This window comes from Oryctolagus cuniculus, chromosome 2 (genome assembly GCF_051225735.1).
Source record: "Oryctolagus cuniculus isolate XC-2025 breed Fujian yellow rabbit chromosome 2, ASM5122573v1, whole genome shotgun sequence".
Classification (NCBI taxonomy): domain Eukaryota; kingdom Metazoa; phylum Chordata; class Mammalia; order Lagomorpha; family Leporidae; genus Oryctolagus; species Oryctolagus cuniculus.
In genome coordinates this window covers 165892093-165913415 of record NC_142868.1, presented here as the reverse complement: position 1 = coordinate 165913415, position 21323 = coordinate 165892093, and the positions used below count along the sequence as shown (strand labels likewise).

Here is a 21323-nt window from a genome sequence, read left to right as displayed (position 1 = left end):
CTCACCCTTAGCCATGTTATTATTCAGGATGAGTGGTACCCCATACCTGAGCTCCCACGTGTAGCTGTTGGCAAAGCTGAAATTGAGTCAGGTTAGAATTCAGTAATCTTCTGAGGGGACACATGGCTCAAATGTGTGGGCTCTTCTTGACCCCAACCACCTCTAGCTCTTCCATTTTCCTGGTCCCTGCATTATTATTATTGCTCAGAGAACACCATGTTTTTTTCTGTGTGATGAGCAATCCCTGGTTGCCTCATTTGCCTATATATTCACCCTTAAAGATAAGCAAGAACTGTCCCGGAGAGATAAAGTCCAAGCTCTCCAAGTCAAGGACATCTTAACATGATCAGAGAGAGCGTCTCTGTGGGATGAAGACCAATGGCTGGCTGCAGCCCAACCAGCAGGGACACCACTATTTTTGTCTCAGGCATGTGTCACATGATGTCCCCATTTCCAACCCCATACTCACTGTGTTTTATACTCGTCACTGACGTCTAAAAATTCTCCTGGTCCCAGAAGAGAAAGAGGAGAGGATAAGATGCCTCTAGCATGATGAAGGAGGCACCCCCATTTGTTTAATTAGGAAGCCATCATCCACATCCTTAGGGAGCTCCCAGTTTGATAGTAAGGTGGACCCCACCGCCAGGGAGCCTCTGGCTCGATGAAAGACGCCCGGTTGGCTGCTATGATCAAAGGCTCTCTGAGAACTTGTTGATGGCGTCAAGTGGGCAGGTCAGCATGTGAAAATAAGCAAAACTTGCCAAGTGTGGGAGAAGACACTCAGACTAACTGCATGCACTGGGACTTCGTGACTGCAGAATGGAAAAAGGAGAAGAAAACTGACTGCAGAAGCACGAAGAACAGCACTTCCTATCAGCAAAAGTCTACAGAATGGCTGTCTTGGGAAAAAAAATAAATAATGACCCAAATTACATTCCTGAAGAGTAAGATTTAAAAATATATTTATTTGTTTTTTGTTGTTGTTGTTTGCTTGTTTGTAAGGGAAAGACAGAGACGCAGAGAGATATGTGTTTCATCTGTTGGTTCACTCTCCAAATGTTTGCAACAACCAGGTCTGGACCAGGCCTAGGAACTTCATTTGGGTCTCCCACCTACAACAGCATAACCCACTTCATCTCAATACCCACCTCAACAGTAAGTCTCTCTCTCTCTTTTTTTTTTTAAGATTATTTTATTTGAAAGTTTCAGAGGGAGAGGGAGAGACAGAGAGATCTTCCATCCACTGATTCACTCCTCAGATGGCCAAAATGGCCAGGGCTGGGTCAAGCCAAAGCCAGGAGCAAGGAACTTCATCCAGATCTCCCACATGGGTGGCAGAAGCCCCAACACTTGGATTATTTTCAAATGCTTTTCCCAGGCCATTAGCAGGAAGCTGGATCAGAAGTGGATCAGCCAGGCCTCACAGGCAGCAGCTTTACCTGATACAACACAACACTGGCCCCCATAAGTCTTCAGTTGCAGCAGAATCAAGACTGTTTGATGGCACATAATTACATGCATTCACCTTCTCTTATGAGACCCCATCAAAATCAGTTTTTAAAAGCTACAAACCCTTAGTGAAAAAAGAAATTAAGAGGGAATCTTTGGCAGAAGAAGAATTCCAGCTCATTCCAGGGAAACTTAAAGCCAATAGAAGAGAAATAGCTGATGCAGCAGAGTTGGTGGCACAATAGGGGTCCCATTCCCTTAGAAACTCCCTAGAAGGGGCTGCAGCTTCCCCCATTTTTCCATGCCCTAGAAAAGAGTCTGCTTGGAGAGAGCAGACAAGATGACTGATGAAAATGAGAAGTAGTAGGAGGTTAATTCAAAATCTGTAAACAGGATGACCTGCACCTAGGCTCTGCATCCTGAGGCCAGAGGCAGGAGAGACAGAGAAAAGGAGAGATGGAAGGGGACAAGTCTTTGCTAGTAAAACTTCATTATCTTGGATAACAGAGACAGTGAGGCTGCAAGTGGCACCCCAGAGTAAAGGGAGCCTCAAAACCCTGGTATTTCAGAAGCCCACAGCCAAGATGGCCAGCACCCCAACCCCAGATCCTCTTCTCACTCTAATTAAAGCCTTCCAGTAGACACCCATACACACAGGGCTCCCCGGCTTCCTTCCTAGCTTCTCACTCTCACCTAGGAATGGACAACCAAGGCTCCCAGACACTGAGGAAGCCTGCAACATGAAAGAGAGCTGCCAAGAACTGGATCTTCATCCATCACAGCCAGAAGTCAGAAGACAATGTCTGAAGTTGATAAATCAAAGACAAATGGTAGAAGCACATTATTTAGACATGCTTTAGAACTAAAAACAGAAACAGATAAAAGTGGATGTCTCTTCATAGCAGAACAGGAGGTAGGGATGTGGAGTAAGAAGGGCAGGCAACTGTTGCTTTTCATTATATGTCCTTTGGTGCTATTTGGTTTGATATTTTTTTTAACTTTTAAAATATTTTTTAAGAGAGGTCACACTGTTAAGCTATTGCCAGGAAAAGGAATCATCAAAGTAATTCATTGCTGTGTAATCTTAACTTTGTGTTCCTGAAGTTGTGCTTTTTTGGAGCAACCAATGGGAATGGAAACTCTTCAGCAGTTACTTTGTGTATATCCATATCAGGTAGTAAGTGTCTTATGTTTCAGAGAATTGTTATGAAGAAGAAATCTGATTACATTTTTCCCAAGTACTTTAATGGAAAGTTTCCCCTTTTTTGTTTATCATTTAAATTAAGGAGAATATAAGAAATTAAGACCTAAAAGATCAGGTGAGAGATTCTAAGTACCTTCAATATTTCTTGAGCACCTACTATGTGTCATGCAATGTTTAGATGCTGGAGGGATAGTAGTGAATAGGACAAATGAGACACTGTCTTGGAACTACCATCCTATTTGGAGATGAGACTACAGACAAAAATAAACAGACAAAAGCAACACTAGCATCAAGATCTACCCAGGGGGCTGGCACTGTGGCATAGTGAACAAAGCCACCTCCTGCAGTGCTGGCATCCTATATGGGTGTCAGTTGGAGTCCTGGCTGCTCCACTTCCCATCCAGCTCCCTGCTATGGCCTGGGAAAACAGCAGAAGATTGCCCAAGTCTTTGGGCCCCTGCACCTGTGTAGGAGACCTGGAAGAAGTTTCTGGCTCCTGGCTTCAAATCAGCACAGCGCCAGCCATTGTAGCCATATGGGGAGTGAACCAGCAAATGGAAGATTCTCTCTCTCTCTCTGCCTCTGTAACTTTGCCTTTCAAATAAATAAATAAATCTAAAAAAAGAGCTACCCAGAAGATGGAAATGGTTCAATGATAGAAAAGCTACCTTAGTGTAGAATAGATGATCAAGGTTGTTTGGGCTCTTTGGGAGATGACAATGACATTTAAACTGATATCTGAATGAAAAGAAGGAGACAATTTTGAGTACATTCCAAGTAGAAAATTCTAAGGGAGAGGATAAAAAGACTTTTTTTTTTAAGATTTATTTCTTTTATTTGAAAGAGTTACAGAGAGAGGTAGAGACAGAGAGACAGGTCTTCCATCTGCTGGTTCACTCCCCAGATGGCCACAATGGTTAGAGCTGGACCAATCTGAAGCCAGGAGCCAGGAGCTTCCTCCGGGTCTCCCATGCGTGTGTAGGGGCCCAAGGACTTGGGCCATCTTCTACTGCTATCCCAGGCCCTAGCAGAGAGCTGGATCAGAAGAGGAGCAGCCAGGATTAGAACTGGCGCCCATATTGGATGCTGGTGCTTCAGGCCGGAGCTTTAACCCCCTGCGCCACAGCGCCAGCCCTGAAAAAGACTTTAATATGACCCACAAGACTACTTCAAAGAGTTCATGGAAAATGCAATTAAAAGATAAATTCACTTTGGTGCAAAAAATTTTGAAATCCATGTAGTTTTTTTCATAATATGCATTTTCATGAACTTTTTTAACTACACTCATATGTATGTGATCTAAGGATAGAGAAAGCCATTGTAATTGACCTTAGTAGGTAAGAGACTGAGAAGAAATAATAACATGGGTAGGAAATGCAGAGCGTGAATCATATTGAGTTTGAAAGCCATAACAAGAACTTTGTATTTTATTATCTGCATAACAAAAAGACTTTGAAGACATTTAAGCAAAAGACAGACTTGACCGGATCTATGTTTTCTAACTACTTTCTACCTAGGATTGTTTGAATGTTTGTTTGAATTGATTGTTTCTATGTCTTTAGTTATTAAGCAAACTAGGAGAGTGAAGATAAACTCAAAGTTATCGTGGACTTTCTCAAGAAGGTAAGTTTTCATTCATTCATTTTCAAACTACTTATTGAGCATTTATTTACTTTGCTGAGAGTGAGAGATAACTCCTTGTTCTCAAGGAGGTGGCATGGAAAAGTGGCAGGAAAGAAGATCATTGAATCTGATAAAATAAGTTATCAGATCAGCCAGTCTTGATAAGAACCAAGAAGGGACACCTCCCTCCTCTGTCTTCAAGAAGAACTGTGGTAAGCTTGCAAAGATGCTTCCTGCCATGCATGCCCTCTGACTTGTTCTCCTACTGTCACCCTGGGCTGCCTTTGTGACTTGCCTTGGCTGTTGGAACAACAGCAAATATCACCTAAACAGAGACTTGAAAAATACTTGCACTTGGCGCTTGCTCTCCGTTGATACTCTTGAAAATTGCAATGACTGTCCTAAGAATAAGGCCAGGCTAGCCTGCGGGACAGAAGGAAACGTGGCCACATATTCTCTCATTGCTGCAGCTGACACAGAGCTAACCACCAGACGTGAGTGTGAGCCATCCTCCACCATCCATCCCTAATCAAGCCACCAGTGTAGACCAGAAGTTCTTCTCAGCCTACCCACGGAATACCAAGAATTACTACTTCGGACTTTGAGTCAGTACATCTGGGAAGTGGTTTATTACACAGCAAAAGCTCACTGATACATGAATACAGAAAACTCAACTTATGTCTCACAATAGAAATTTCCTCAAATCCCATGCTAAGTATAAGGACTGGCTCACTTTTGTCAGACTTCCGAAGAGTCTGGTTTTTTTTTGTTTGTTTTGTTTTCTTTTGTTGTTGTTGTTGTTTTTCTGCCTGACATTTCACACAGGTATTGATCCTTCCTTTGAACACTCACCTATCTTAAGGGTAGAAAAATTGATGGTCCTGGCCAAGATGAGAACTGGCCCAATCAGAGGTGCATACAAAGAGATCTGAACAGTTAACAGCAAACCCCAAGCAGAGCATGCAATGACAATGCTAGAGTGGTTGCCCTGCAAATCCCGGGCTGGGGCTGACAAGAGTGCTAACAAGGGAGACACTGGGGAAGAAAACTCCCTCAACAGCTTTGCCCTGAACCCTGCCCTATCCAGGAACTCACTCTTCACCCAGGCCAAGGATGGAAGACTCAGTGAAGAGTCCATGAGTCAGTAAGAAAGAGTTTACAGCTTCCTTCCCCAAAAGGCTCCAAGATAAACAGAATAAACACCAGTTGGTCTCAGCTGGTCGCACGTTGGCCTGCCTGGAGGAGGGGGATGCCAGAGATAGCTTCTTGAGGTTGCTTCCAGCTCTGCATTTCTAGGAAATAGACAATTATGAACAACATGGATTTTATTATCATGACATCTCTAAGGTCTCTGCACAAAGCCTATATTTAAAAATATAAACATGTAAGTGAAAAAAATGTCAGGGGAATAAATATTTGTCTTAAAAGAGACCATCTGTTTCAAATTTTTATTTAAAAAAAAACCAACATGTGTTTTATTTTAAATTTGTATGTGTGTTGTTATCCTTGGGTTAAGTATTAGGTAAATAGACAGAAGCATTGAGAATCCATTTTCCAGCAAATTTTGGTTAGAAATACTTGCACACGTGACACAGGAGATAATTTGGGGGCTAATTGGAGCTTTGTGGGCAGCCAACTCCTTGCAGACCTCTCCCCCCATGCAGCCCTGTTGGATGGGAATGAGGAGTTCCCTGGCACTTTTGTTTGTTTTGGACAAGATGGCATTTTACACCTCTGAGGACCCAGCCCACATGACACATCGTAGGCTGCTCTGAGGCCAGCCGGGTGCATACTCAGATGCGGGTGTGGCTGGTGTGACAAAATCACAGAGCCCACTTTTGTTTGAACTTCATCTGTGCCCTCAAAGCACAGTCAGTGTGGATGGGAATCCTGTTTGGTGGCTGTAGCCAGGTTGGCTGGGGCTGGGGCTGGGGCTGGGGCAGGGGCAGGAGCAAGTGTCAAGAGAAGCTTCGCAAAGGAGGTGATTGTGAACTAGTCCTGATGGACAAGGAGGGGAGAGGCATAGGCGATGTCATTCCAAAAAGATAATGCAGGTTGGGTACAGACCCAGAATGTGTGCAGAATGGACAGAGTTCAGAACACTGCAGAGTCGGACCCGTGACAGAACGTGGCTGGGGGGTGAACCTAGAGTAGTGTCTGGCAAGAGTGAACCACTTTCACTTCTTTGTCCATACTTTATCCCTTCCTGTTAGGAACTCTGCCTTCCCATTTGTTCCAGGGGCTTCTGCTAGGGCTGTCAACCTCTGTTCAGAAAACCTACCCACACTATCCTTGACACGACCATTGGCCCAAGAAGGGTCACAACTGTTGGGGACAGGCAGAGTCCTTCTGGGGGACACTTGTAGGGATCAAAGAGAAAGAGCTTCTGGTGAGACAGAGCTCTCACATCCTATTCCCTCCCCAGATGCCAGCGACATCCACACAAGTGGCAGAAGCCCAAGTACTTGAGCCATTCCCACTGCCTCGCAGGGTCTACATTAGCAGGAAGCTGCAGTCAGGAGCTTGAGTGGGGAACCAAACCCAGTACTATACAGTGGGACAAAGGTGTCTTCACTGCCAAGCTAAATGCCCACTCTCCTTTTCCTTCTCAGACTGGGAGCTGAAAGAATCCACCAAGCATCTTATTCTTTCTCACCATTTGGAGAGTCCCTGCTTGTGAATAAAGACCAGTGTAGCATAGTGAAAGCAGAGAGAAAAAGGAAAAGAGACAGAGAATTGACATTATTTGAGTTCCTAGATCCAAGCACACCTACCAGGTTGTTTCTGTGTTTGCTAAAACTGATCAGAGTTGATTTTTCTGTCTAAGAAATTATTAACCAACACAGTTGGAATCAGAGGCTGAAATTAAATTTCCAATAAGAAGTAGACAAATCTGCCTGATGCAGGCAACATTCCAGGCCTAGAGAGAGCCCGCTGTCCACCAAAATATATGCTCCCACTTCCATCATACAGGGATGTAGCTGAGAAATGGGTGCCCAGTCTAGGGTGATATTTCCTAGCCCCTAACCCCTTACCCCTTGCATCTAGATGTGGATACAACTAATTCTCATCAGTGCCATGTGAACAGAAGCAAGATGAATCACGTCCAGACCAAGACCTTCAAAGTGGGCCTGCCTTTTCCTCTCTCTCTACTTTTTTGGCTCAACAGGGGGACAAGTGGTACCTCAATGTAGAAGGAGCCTGAATCCCAGAAACACCATTCGGATGACAGCCACAACAAAAAGAAACACCTGCTCTGGACTGCTAATGTTGACAAGAAATAAACATCTCATGAGTCTGAGTTGGGGACCTAGTTGTGGTAGTTTGGATTCCAGTTACACCCCTTTCAACATCTGGAGGTTGCCTGCAGTCCCAGAAAGCTGCTCCCTATTGCTTTGCTCTGCACTGCCAGAGACACTCAGATCAGCGACTCCCGCTAGTAAAATCCACCCCCACAAAGGCTGTTCATTTTGTGTGTTTACTGAGCACCTACTACATGCCAGGTCTTGTAGTCATGTCTAGGGGTGCAATGATGAATTAGATGTATCATGTACTACTAAGTTACCATCAATTGTGAGACATAGCATTAATTTTATGTACCACTAAAACAAAGAATATGTAACACCTGAAAAAAAAGCATTGCAAATTAAGCCATCAAAAGCTATCCTAGTTTCAGAAATGTAAAACTGTGGAGAAACGGCATATCTTGGAACTTACAAAGCAGAGCGTTGCCTTCCTTAGGAGACAAAGATCATGTGTGAAAAGGAGATAAGCAAAGAAACACAAACCATACAATGCATACACTTTAATAGCTGTTGGATGGTTCCCCTGAAGTAGAGAAAAGGAAGCAATCAACCCGGCCTTAAAAACAGGGAAATTGTTACAGCAGGGACATTTGCCCTGGAGCTGGAGAGAGGAGTGGAGGAGATGATTGCCCGGAGAGGTTCTGCCATCTGTGAGCAAGGCCAGCATCTCCAGACGCCTTCTCCACGGCTTCAGAGAGGCACGCACACATGCCCCAGGGACCATGATGGCTTAGCAGAACCTCAAAAGACTATGAAGTACATTCCAACCACACAGCTTCATTTTCTGGATAAATGGAGGCTAATCCCCTAGGTGCCAAGGCATAATTTTAACTGGATTTTTAAAATGAAACTCCTTCCAAAATATGCCATAGTAAACCCTTGGCATCTGCAAGGGGTACATCAGGGGGTCTTGGTGAATCTCCGGATTCACAAAGCCAGCTAAGCTTGGACAGACTCCTGGCTTGCTCGGGATCACATTTACAGAAAAGCCACAGCCATCCACTGTGCAGCCTGGCCCCAGGCCCCTCCCTTCCCACTGACTCTACGCTTTTGCCTCTTGCTTGATGAGCAATTATATGTAACCGGTATATTGACCACGCATGACTTATGATGTAATCAAAGCACAATTTTATTTTCGTCTGCCCTTATCCCTTTAAACCTGATTCGACGTGGGTAGTCTTTCTCTACCACTGAAATAAAACTCTGGTAGGTCCATGACTTTTTGGTTCAGTCTTGTGTGGCTGACACACTAAGTCACTTGGAGTGACAAACAACGGTTCCAATGTGGTAACTTAAATTACCATTTATGTGCAATAATTAAACTTCCTAATTTGATTTAACAGCGTGCCTTTCTCACTCCCTCCAGCTCCATTTTGCTTTAGGCTGGGAGCCTATTGTGGGAAGGGAGGAAGTGGTTGGTTTCTCTATCTGCCTTGTGTGTCTTTTACCTTCTCCTACCCACCTACCCCCACATACACACACACACCATGGGGAGAGAGGCACAGCATTGCAGTAGCTCTCACATGAAAAGTCCCTTTTCTGATTGAATCTTCTCTCTCTTGCCTCAAACTTTTTATATTCTCCAGACAGATAAGGCAGTATCAAGAGTTTTCTTTTCCCTTGTACACTATGCAAGTGGTGATCCAACTTGCTAATTCCACATCTATTGTACCATGATGTCTCAGTCTAATTTCTTTTTAATATCCAATGAAATATACTATTTCCATGAACTGAATGTGTTTCCCCCAAATGTACATGCTGAAGGCCTGCTCCCCAGTGTGTTGGAGGTAACCACAGGTAGACGAGGGTAGCATCCTCACGATGGGGGTAGTGCCCTTTTAAGGTGAGGCAGAGTCAGCTCTCTCGAGCATGTGAGGACAGTGGGAAGGCAGGAAGAGGGCCCTCACCAGAACCAGGTGATCTCATCCTTCTGTTGTTTAAGCCACCCAGTGTTTTGTTGCAGAGTCTCAGGGGACTGATACATTCACTTCCCAGTACCCTCACTGAAACAGTTTTACAAACAGCTTCTCTCCCAGCTGTCTGTTCTCTGATGTCTTTGTCAGGCACATAGCATGTACTAAAAAAAAAAAAAAAAAATGTTTATTAAGGGCAGGCACTTGGCCTAGCTGTCAAGCTACTGCCTAGGACACCGCATCCCATGTCAAAATGCCCGGGGTAGAGTCCCAGCTCTGCTCCCAATTCCAGCTTCCTGCCAATGCACACTCTGGGAAGCAGAAGTGGTGGCTCAGATAATTGGGTTCTGATCACCCATATGGAAGATGCAGATTGGGTTCCCAGTGCCAGGCTTCCACCTGGCACAGCCCTAATAGGCATTTGGGGAGTGAATCAGCAGATGGGAGCTTTCTCACCTCTCTCTCTCAAGTAAATTAAGTACATAAATTTAGTAAATGAATATTACATAAAGACAAAATCGCTCCCATCAGATAGCCAACCCATGGCAGAACACCATATTCCATTTTGTGTGTTTGCTTTTTTAAATATGTAATCTGTGAACACATTCCTATATTTGTGTGTGTGCTTTAACTGCAACAACACAGAACAAAGACTAAAGTGCATTCTCGGGCCAGTGCTGTGGCATAGCAGGGAAAGCCGCTGCCTCAGTGCCGGCATCCCGTATGAGTGCCAGTTCAAGTCCTGGCTGCTCCACTTCCAATCTCACTCTCTGCTATGGCCTGGGAAGGCAGTAGAAGATGGCCCAAGTCCTTGGGCCCCTGCACCCGCATGGGAGACCCAGAAGAAGCTCCTGGCTCCTGGCTTCTGGCTTCAGATAGTCACAGCTCCAGCTGTTGCGACCACATGGGGAGTGAACCAGAGATGGAAGACCTCTCTCTGCCTCTACTTCTCTAATTCTTTCAAATAAATAAAAAATAAATCTTTTTAAAAAAAGGAAAGAAAGTGCATTCTCCTTCCCCAGTCTGCTCCCCAGCCTGTCGCCCTTCCCTGCGGAGAGGAGGAGAGGACAGAGACCCACAGTGTGACTTGCCTTACAGACCTTCCCTTCCAGGCTCCACGCTCTGTGCCAAGCAATGCAACACACACTGCCTGTTAGGGCACACAGGCGTCTCTGCCCATGCAGCCCTCATTCTTGTGAATGCACCGCTGCACCCAACAATGTCTCCTTAGGACATGTTAAACCTTCCTAAATTTGTATCAATAATTCATCCTTAACTGTTAGTTCCCTGGTCGTCAGTCAAGCTATTTCTCCCATGCATTCCCAGCTCCTGTTTGGTGTCTGTTGTCTTGGGGGGCGTGTCTTTTGTTAGCTTCCAGAAACTCTATTTAGAGATTATTAACCCTTTATCTGCTATGGGTGTTACAAATCCTCTCTCCCAGGGTCTTGTTTGTCAATTCTGTTTATGATGACTGTCTTTTTTTTTCTTTTTTCCACAGAAGTTTTTATTTTGGTATAGTCAAATACAAAAAATATTTTCTTGTGGTCTTGTTTGCTACTTCCAAGATTAATAAAATATTCAACTATATTTTCTTCAGATATTTTGAAGTTGTTTTTTAAGTTTAGCTCTTTATTCCATCTGGAACGGATTTTTATATATGGAAAAAAATGAGAGCCAACTATTTTTTTCTAAATTTTCAATGGTCCCCATATCATTTATTGAATAATCTGTTCTTTTCTTATTGGCAACGCCATATCTATCATATACTAAATTGCCACATTTTTATATAAATATATGATATTTCACTGTAATTTATCTAAAATGTCACTTTTCTTAAAATCATTCTTTCACTAGCACCAGTAGTTGGCTTAGGGAGAATCTATTTCTCACGAACATGCACAGAAGCTTGTTTTTGGCTCCAGGATGGAAGACAGAAAGCAAATGCTTAAAGCTATTAGTAAGCAGCTACTTCCCCACTCTAGGTTTGCACTGTCAGCAAATCGCCTCTGTGATTGAGCAAAACATCAAATTCCTACAGGTCCAGCAGCATGCAAGCGGGAGACACAGCTGTTCTACGCCAGACCACGGTTAGCTCCACCCCAAGAGCACGTATCTGGGGTAAGGAGGTTGTTGAAGACATTGTTCGTTACATCACACAGCATTTTCTGCATTTAGTATCCTCAGCAGTAATTCCATCTAAATTTAGTCCTAAAAATAGTAGTGCTCCATCTGGCCAATTGGTGTTCCTCTCTGACACTATTTTCCAGAAGGTGCTCTAAGGAACACTAGGGCAAGGAGTAGTTAAGTGGTGCTCTATGCAACTGTTGTTGACCTGAAGTAGACCCTGGTCTAGCCCACTACTTAGAAATTGAACTGTCAATGCCTTTCAAGAATCAGCTCTAAAAACTTGGAATGACCATCCACGTCAGTGGGATTCAGCTCTGAGCCTAGGAAGTGTCCAGGAACACAGTAGAAGACTGTGGTTTTGGAGTCATTTATTTCTAGCTTACTTCCTAATGATCTTCTGGACATCCTGGATACCAATCCCAACCTCCCTGGCCACCATGCAGACCGAAAGACAGACATTCTTATCTAGAGAGATGAGGTTTTATTATCTCAAATTAGAGGTGACCTGAAAATAAATCTGCCATGCTGGCCAACTCTTTTCAGAAAGAAAGCCCACAGATCAACTGTCCTAAAACTAAATCTATCTCAGATAGGCATTCCACATGCTAACTGATTTATAAATAATGACCCAGCACAAGTTACTTCATTCAGTTACCTTGGCACTCACATAGAGTTTGTCTTGGACAGGCTCCTGACAGTAGCATTGCCCAAAGCCAAGCATTCTCAGGTGCTTTTCCAAGATTTTATTTGGCCAAGGCAAGGGTCTGGTTATACCAATCTTAAATGGTCTTAGCCATGGGCACTGGCTCAGCCACGTTGAATGAGGTAGACTTTGCAAACCTGGTTTCTTCGTTCATTTATGTCCTGGAATTTCAGAAGAGTTCTGGCCCTGCCGGTGGACAGTGACAGAGTGTTCATCCTCGATTGATTGTCACTTAAAACATGTGACTAGGTACTCAAAGGGCAGCAAAGAACGCTGCCCTTCAGATCCATCTAGCAAGCATAGTTTGAAGACTCTACTACTAAATATTTATATAAGGGCCCCTCTGAGAAATCACAGTATTTAGAGAAGACTGCTTGAAGAATAAGCAGTTCATCCACTCTTCAAGGTTTTCTAATACCAATCCCTGGGTCTTGCCAGAGCAGCTAAAACACAGATACCTGGAGTACATCACATTGGCCCCAGCAGAATTGCTTTTGCTGAACGGTTCTTGGTGTGATGCCATCACCATTTTTTTTTAAATGTCAATACAAGGAACAGTCCCGAGAAAAGTACATTGTATCCGGGGTAACAAGGTTGTTGAAGACATTGTTTATTACCTCACACAGAGTTTTCTTCACTATGTATCCTTGGTGGTAATTCTGTCTGAATTTAGTATTAAGAATAATAGTCCAGGGACCGGCACTGTGGCATAGCAGGTAAAGCCACCACCTGCAGTGTCAGCATCCCATATGGGTGCCGGTTCTAATCCCAGATGCTCCACTTCTGATACAACCCTCTGCTATGGCCTGAGAAAGCAGTAGAAGATGGCCTGAGTCCTTGGGCCCCTGCATGCACATGGGAGACCTGGAAGAAGCTCCTGGCTCCTGTCTTCGTATCGGCAAAGCTCTGGCCATTGTCATAGCCATTTGGGGAGTGAACCAGCAGATGGAAGACCTCTCTCTTTCTGCTTCTGCCTCTCTGTAACTTTGACTTTCAAATAAATAAATACATTTTAAAAAAGAAGAAGAAGAAGAATAGTGCTTTTGGTAATCAGTTTGCCTCTCTGTGGCATGGTTTTCCAAAGGGCGTTCTAAGAAATACCTCAGAGGGCGAAAGGTAGTTACTTGGTGCTCTGTAAAAGGGCATTCAATTGGACCAACGCTGTGGCATAGCAGGTCAATCCTCCACCTGCAATGCTGGTATCCATATGGGCACCTGTTCAAGTCCCAGCTGCTCCCTGCTAATGTGCCTGAGAAAGCAACAGAAGATGGCCCAAGTGCTTGGGCCACTGCACCAATATGGGAGACCCTGATGAACCTGCTGGATCCTGGCTTCAGCCTGGTTTAGCCTTGACCAATGCAGCCATTTGGGGAGTGAACCAGTGGATGGAAGCATTCTCTCTTTCTCTGTGTGTGTGTATGTGTGTGTTGCCCTCTAATTCTGACTTTCAAATAAATATTTTTAAAAAAGAAAAGAAGAGCTAGGATGGGCACTGTGGCGAAGCAGGTTAGGCTGCCACCTGGGAGCCCAGCATCCCATATGAGCGCCAGTTCAAGTCTCGGCTGCTCCACTTTAATGCAACTCCCTGATAATGCCCCCTGGGAAAGCAGCAAAAGATGGCCCAAGTGTTTGCCCCCCTCCATGTAGGAGACCCAGATAAAGCTCCTGGCTTCGGCCTGGCGCAGTGTCAGCCATTGCAGCCATCTTGAGAGTGAGGCAACATATGGATGAGTGTCTGTCTGTCTGTCTGTCTCTCTCTCTCTCTCTCTGTCTCTTCCTTCCAAATAAATAGAATAAATGTTTTAAAAGAAAAAAAAGTTGATTCATGAAATAACTAAAGTGAAGTTATAAAAATGAAAAACATACTCTTCCAAAAAACAGTTTTTCATCCCCCATGGGCTGGTCAGATAACCCATTGAAACTGCAGTGAAAAAAACATTGACTTAAAAAACAGACTTGAGGAAATCACCCAGAACACGACATAAACATAATCAGACATCTGAAAGCATAAAAAAGACACTAAGAATCTTGGAGGGTATGTCTTAATAGTACTGCAGAGAGGCAGGGGAGAGTAGGGATGAGAGACAATATTTGAAGAGGTGATGGCTATGAATTTTCCAGATCTGAGAAGTATATACAACCGTTAGGCTGAAACAGCACCCAGACAGTGTAAATACACACACACACACACACCTTAGACACGTGACTGTGAAACCACAGAAACTCAAGGAAGAAGATAGTTACAAAGATTCTAGAGAGTAGAGATACCAGATGGATACTCACCCTTATTGGCAGCAGGAAGGACTGAAGTCCTAAGAGTGCTAGAGGGGTGGGGAGGTCTCCCTGCAGGTCTGTATTCAGCCAGCCTACATGTGAGACTGGGGACAAAAGAAAGATGTGCTCAGAAGAAGAGGAAGCACAAAACTCAACGCAAACCTTCATGGCAATAGAAACTAAAGGGCTACTGCAGAAAAATGAGGAAAGATGGGAATATAAGAAGCAATTATGACCAAGAAAGTTTAAAACATTCAGATAAATCTAAGTAGGTATGATTCTAAAAAAAATTCATGATAATGATGGATGGTAGGTAAAATCATGACAGAACTAAAAACTTAACAATAGTAACCAGAAATACAGAAGCAAAGTTACAGCATTCTGACTGCTGTAACTTGTTTAGGAAGGAGATAGAAACACCTAATAATTTAAAATTTGTTTTTAAAATATGGGGCAAGAATGAATGTTAAAAATACAAAGAAAACTACAAAAAGAGTAGAAATATAATGTGTTACTTCCAAGGTCAGGATGGGGGCAGAGGAAGGACTGCTAAGTCTCAGTTCAGAAACATGGTCATAGAACAAAGGTTAAAAGGGGCTGTGGGATCCACACCAAAACCACGACAGAGATCATCTCCCAGTGAGACAGGAAAGCAGTTCAGTGAAGATTTCAGCATAGGGGCTGGCAGTGTAGTGTAATGGGTAAAGCCGTCGCCTGCAGCGCCAGCATCCCATATGGGTGCAGGCTCGAGTCCTAGCTGCTCCACTTCCCATCCAGCTCTCTGCTATGGCCTGGGAAAGCAGCAATAGAAGATGGCCTGCATCCACATGGGAGACTCGAAAGAAGCTCCTGGCTCCTGGCTTTGGATCAGCGCAGCTCCTGCCGTTTCGGCCAATTGGAGAGTGAACCAGAGGATGGAAGACATCTCTCTCTCTCTCTCTCTCTCTCTCTCTCTCTGCAACTCTGACTTTCAAATAAATAAATAAATCTCAAAAAAAAAAGAATATTTCAGCATTATGAATGCTTTCTTTCTTTTAATCTTGTCTTTATTTTTATTTGAGAGACAGGGACTACAGAGAGATCTCCCATTTGTTTGCCCACTCCCCAACGCCCACCATAACCAGGGTCTCCCACATGGGTGTCAGGGAACCAAGTATGTGAACCATCCTGTGCTGTCTCCCTCAGTATGCATAAGCTGGAAGCTGGATCAGGAGTGGAGCCACCACAACCTGAACCTAGGCTATCTGATATAGGATGCAGGCATCCCAAATGGCATCTTAACCACTGCATCAAACGCCCACATCTCCTTTATCTTCTTAGTGAAAAACAAAGTCTAAGGCAACTATCTAAGGCAAAATGCAAACATTCATTTATACCTAGCAGTGGAGCTAATTATTTTTCTGCATCTTTGTACAATTAAAAATTCTAAAAAGGAAGGGGATATCAAGCCAAAGAGATTTGTGTGTGTGTTTGCCGAAGAGTTGATGGAAGAAAAAGAAGAGAGCTGGCCTCTGTACCGTCCACCACCTATGCTGTGCTGGGAGGGAGACCTGCGGCAGCATCCAAATGTTGCAGGGAGAGCAGAGATGTGGTGTAGGGCCCCCCAGTTGTATCCCACCATGCCTGGTTTGCGTAGATACCAAGTAAACAGGGGTCCCTTCTTAAAAAAAAAAAGGAATTATTTTATTTATTTGAAAGACAGAGTTACAGAGAGAGGTAGAGCCAGAGAGAGAGAGAGTCTTCCATCTGCTGGTTCACTCCCCAAATAACCGCAATGACTAGAGTTGAGCTGATCTGAAGCCAGGAGTTTCTTCTGGGTCTCCCATGTGGGTGCAGGGGCCCAAGCACTTGGGCCATTTTCTACTGCTCTTCCAGGCCACAGAAGAGAACTGGATCAGAAGAGGAGCAGCCAGGACTGGAACCGGTGCCCATATGGGATGTTGGCGCTGCATGCTGGGGCCTTAACCCACTGCGCCACAGCCGCCGGCCCCAGGGGTTCCTTCTTTGAGGAGTGCAAATGCCTGAGCCCCAGAGACATAAGGGGTCAGAGTACCCACCCTTGGGGCCCTCACGGACATGCCCTAAGGCTCTTGCAGGCTGCCAGTGGGAAGTCTCACCCCTGCTCATGAACACCCGGAAACCCCAGCACAGCTGAGAACCATTCTCTGAGGAGGGATTCAAGGCTGAAATGGAGGCCGTGCTCTTGTGGGAAAAGTGTGAAAAAGAACGATTTAAAAATAGCAGTCAAGGATGGAACAGACTGCACCAAAGATAAGGCACAGTCTTGGGGAGGAGGAGAGGGAGGAATCTGCTGTGGCATTTTGACCAAAGAACAATTTCTGATCCCCATCTCCACTGCCAGCAATCAGACAGCCCTGCCTCGCAGTGCTACAACTTCTCCAACCTCCCGGTCTCACCACCCAGCAACAGTGCGGGCTGGGCCTGTGTCCCCAGCAAGGGGAGCAACTACCACCCAAAGCGCAGTACATCAGCCCAGACTTTTCCCCATCTGAGATTATTTCCAGAAAGGAAATCTGCCAGGAGACAAGAGCTACTGAGGTGGGAGGGGGGGGCGGGGGGTGGGGGGAGCAGGGGATATGGCATATTGGGGCCATGTGGGGAAAGTTCACTTCTCACACCACGCACACCCACAGGCAACCGAGGAATCAAATGCATGAGGATGGGGCATCTCCCCTCACGGTCCCCGCCCCCAGAACCTTCTCTGGGGAGAGCATGGATGTGTCCTCTGGAACCAAAAGTGCTGGTCTCCCTGGGAGGACCCGCGCGCATGGAGCCACACGTCCCCTTCTCCCCACACATCCCATTAGCCTGAGCATCCGATCCAAAGAGGCGCCTCCTCTCCCTCAGACCTACCCCTCCCCCAGCCCTCCTCCCAGGCTCACCCTTGGCTCTGCAGAGCTCAAGGCAGGCTTATTTCCCCCAAGGTTGTCACAGACCAATTTTCTAAACTGCATGAAAACAGAAAACAAACAGAAAACTAAATCCACCAAAGCCTGCGTCTCAGGAACAGCTTGGCAGGCCCGAGCAACGTGCTAACAATTTCATGCTGTTTTAAGAGTTTCTAACTAAGCAACATGTACCAACAACCAGATGTGCCCTGATACCCGGAAAGAGACCGTCGGCTTCTTGTGACGGAGATTCAGAAAGCAGGAAAGCACTCATCAAGAAATGTAGCTTCTGAGCGCTCAGGGCCTGGGGTCCAAAGAGAGGCTGTCTCCATTGGCCTGGACATAGCACACTCACTCATTGAGATATTTTGGTCAGTGCTTTCTTGGTGCCTGTCATGTACTGGGAACTTGGATACCAAGTAGATGCTCAGAGCCTATACGGCGTGACTACAAGGGAACAAATATGATTACAACACAGTAAGTTATGCCCTGAAATAGAGGAGAGGAGCCCAGGAGAACGGCCTGACTTGGGGTGCTTCTCAGAGGAGAATCTATTCGATTTATTTCAACATTGCTATAAGAGTCCTTCAACAAGTTTGTGGGAAAATGGATTTAAGAAACAAGTTCATTTATTTGCAAAAAAAAATTTTTGAAGTCCACGCACAGTCTTTTCATTTCGTTTTCCATGTAGTGCTTGAAGATCCCCCCTTTTCACATGCTGAGGACTCAGAAGGGAAGAAGCTCCATATGGTTCCATAAGAGGGAAAGCAGTCACCAGCAAAGAAGGGAATGAACGAGCAGCAGGTGAACCCAGAGCAACCACTGAGCACCCAGTACCCGCAGAGTGTTGGAGCCTGGACCAGCACACCCACAGGCCAAGAGCCGCACAGCATCTGGAAGCAGCCAGACCCACCTCGTGATATGGGCCTTAGTTTCCCAGTGGGAGAAGGTCATCTCCAGGCCCCCATCACCAGAGTCTGGTGGCGACTCCGAGGCTCGGACCACAGTGACCAGCCGAGGCTCTGGGCTCAGAATTGTCCCATGGGACCACTCCATGACGTGGTGTGAGAGCTGCCCTAGGAAAGAAGGACGACCATCCTGCTAACTAAAAGATTTATTTATTTATTTATTTAAAAGCAGAGTTACAGAGAGGCAGAAGCAGAGCCAGAGAGAGGTCTTCCATCCGCTGATTCACTACCCCAGTGGTCACAATAGCCGGAGCCGCACTGATCCGAAGCGAGGAGACAGAAGCTTCTTCCGGGTCTCCCACATGGGTGCAGGGGCCCAAGGACTCGGGCCATCTTCTGCTTCTTTCCCAGGCCACAGCAGAAAGCTGGATTGGAAGTGGAGAAGCCGGGACTCGAACCAGCGCCCATATGGGATGCCGGCACTAGAGGCAGAGGCTTTACCCGCTACACCACAGTGCCGGCCCCCATCCTGCTACTTTAAATTTGTATCCCATTGGTTGGCCTTGCCACATGCCTGCAGTATACAATCATAAGCTTCAAACTTACCATGAAATAACACAGTCATATTGCATTTGGGGTTTAAACTTGTTAATTTGATAAATGTAAACAGGTAAGTTATAGCATGGTTTTTGTAATGCTCTATTTTGACATTCCCTTCTGCCTAAAAAAAAAGATACTTAGAAGCTTAAAAAAAAAAAAAAAAAAAAAGAGAGGAACTGGCCTGGGCCTCTCCTGATCATAGAGGTCACTCCAGGTCAGCAGTCCTCCTGTGCCTCAGGGAGTCCTTGCTCCCTGGCAAGAAGTCCATTAGCTCAGGCTTAATGGTGGCCTTCTTTATTGAGGCTGTGTTTGTCACCTGTTAACTTGTTTATTGGACCAGCACTGGGGCGGGGAGGGGAGGATGGGCGTGAAGGTCACAAGTAGGTGGGAATTGCACACCTCAGGCCTGAGCCTCTCCTTGGTCATTATTTTTCCAGAATGACCTCTGGGGGGTGGGAGCTGGGAGTGCAAAGCCCTCCCTGATCTCACACATGACAAGCCAGCACAAAAGAACTGCAAACAAGCCCCTAATTAACAGGTTTGCTTAGAGCTGTTTCCCTGTTTAGGGACTTCATCCCAATAATTGCAGGCTCCATAATCATTAATCAGTCACCACCACTTTTCTGGGTGCCGACCACAAGCCCAGCCCTGTTGCAGCAACTGTGAGGAGAGAAGAGCAGAGAACAGGAACTCAGATCTATTAAGTGCCGGCACCACGCCAGGTGCTTCATTTGCAAGAGCTCAGGAGTCCTCACAGTGATCCCAAGAAGAAGGCGTGAGGATTCCTCCTCTTGCACAGACGAGAAAACTGAATCTCAGAGAAATTAACTAGCTCAATGTTATCTGCTTGTAAGCAAGAATCAGAATGTGAATCTGGATCTGTCTGGCTGATGCATAAGCCTAGGTTGTTGCTGTCTGGGAGACAACAGGCTAATCACTCAAAAATTACACCAGGTGCCAGCATTGTGGTGTAGCAGGTTAGGCAGATGCCTTCAGTGCTGGCATCACAGATGGGTGCCTTTTTAAGTCCCAGCTGTTCCACTTTCAATCCAGCTCCCTGTTAATGTACCTGGGAAAGCATTGGAAGATGATCCAAGTGTTTGGGCCCATGCACCCACATGGGAGACCCAGATGAAGCTCCTGGCTTTGATCTGACCCAACCCCAGGCTGGGGCATGAACCAGTGAATCAAAGATCTCTCTGCTTCTGTCTCTTTCTCTATCTCTCATTTTTCTCTGTCTCTCTCCCTCTAACTCACCCTTAATAATAAATAAAATAAATCTTTTTTAAAAAATGATACAGAGGCCGGTGCCATGGCTCAATAGGCTAATCCTCAGCCTGCGGCACCGGCACACCGAGTTCTAGTCCCGGTCAGGGCACTGGATTCTGTCCCGGTTGCTCCTCTTCCAGTCCAGCTCTCTGCTGTGGCCCAGGAGTGCAGTGGAGGATGGCCCAAGTGCTTGGGCCCTGCACCCACATGGGAGACCAGGAGAAGCACCTGCCTCCTGGCTTTGGATCAGCGCGGTGCGCCAGCCGCAGCATGCTGGCCGCAGTGGCCATTGGAGGGTGAACCAACGGAAAAGGAAGACCTTTCTCTTTGTCTCTCACTGTCCACTCTGCCTGTCAAAAAAATAAAATAAAATAAAAAATAAAAAATGATACAGAAGCAGATGAGCTCAGAGTTGGTCTGGGCAAGGAACCTAGAGAAGGCAAGGGACGTGGGACTGAGGTCCCAAGGGAAGACTTCCCACAGGAGTGCATTGGGCCCTAAAGGGTGGGGAGGGGTGTGCACATTTAACAACTTGTGCTCGGGCACTTTCTCCAGCCACTAAGCCTCAGGCTGGAAAGGAGTGTGGAACTTCTGTCTCACTCGGGACCATAATCCTTTAGTGAAATGTCTGAGGACTTGTAGATGCTCACAGACGTGCATTCAAACACGTGCATGCCCACACACATACACACACACACACACACACACACACGCAGACCCATTTCATCAATGCCAAATAGCACCTGGAATGAGCACAATACCAGAGAACCTTAGCAGGCATCAAGGTATTGGCATCAGGCAGCAGTGGGGATTAGAGCAAGGGCCAAACCGAGAGGAACAGACATAGAGCCAGTGAGTCCTGTGACCACCCTGGACTAGAAGGTTGGCAGCAACCAGGGAATGTCTCATCCAAGTGCCCGATTTAGAACTTGTCCCAGAACATGAGAAGTGCCAAGGGAAGGAGAGAAGGGCCAGGAAATGATGAAGAGCAGAGTCTGACCAAGAACTGGGCACTTTCTCCTTTGCCGTTCATCCCAGC

At 45.7% G+C, this 21323-nt stretch overlaps 1 long non-coding RNA gene across 6 annotated transcripts in view; it reads right to left on the bottom strand.

Annotated features, from left to right (window-relative positions):
- LOC149128135 (uncharacterized) overlaps positions 1–21323 on the bottom strand; it is a 46001-nt gene that overhangs the window by 5144 nt on the left and 19534 nt on the right. For 5 of the 6 annotated variants that reach the window (XR_016229424.1, XR_016229423.1, XR_016229425.1 and 2 more), the window contains one exon: positions 14608–14702. This is a non-coding gene — a long non-coding RNA (uncharacterized LOC149128135). Of the gene's footprint in view, positions 1–14607; positions 14703–18606; positions 18841–21323 lie in introns of those variants that run through there. The other variant, XR_016229426.1, reaches the window with a different exon arrangement.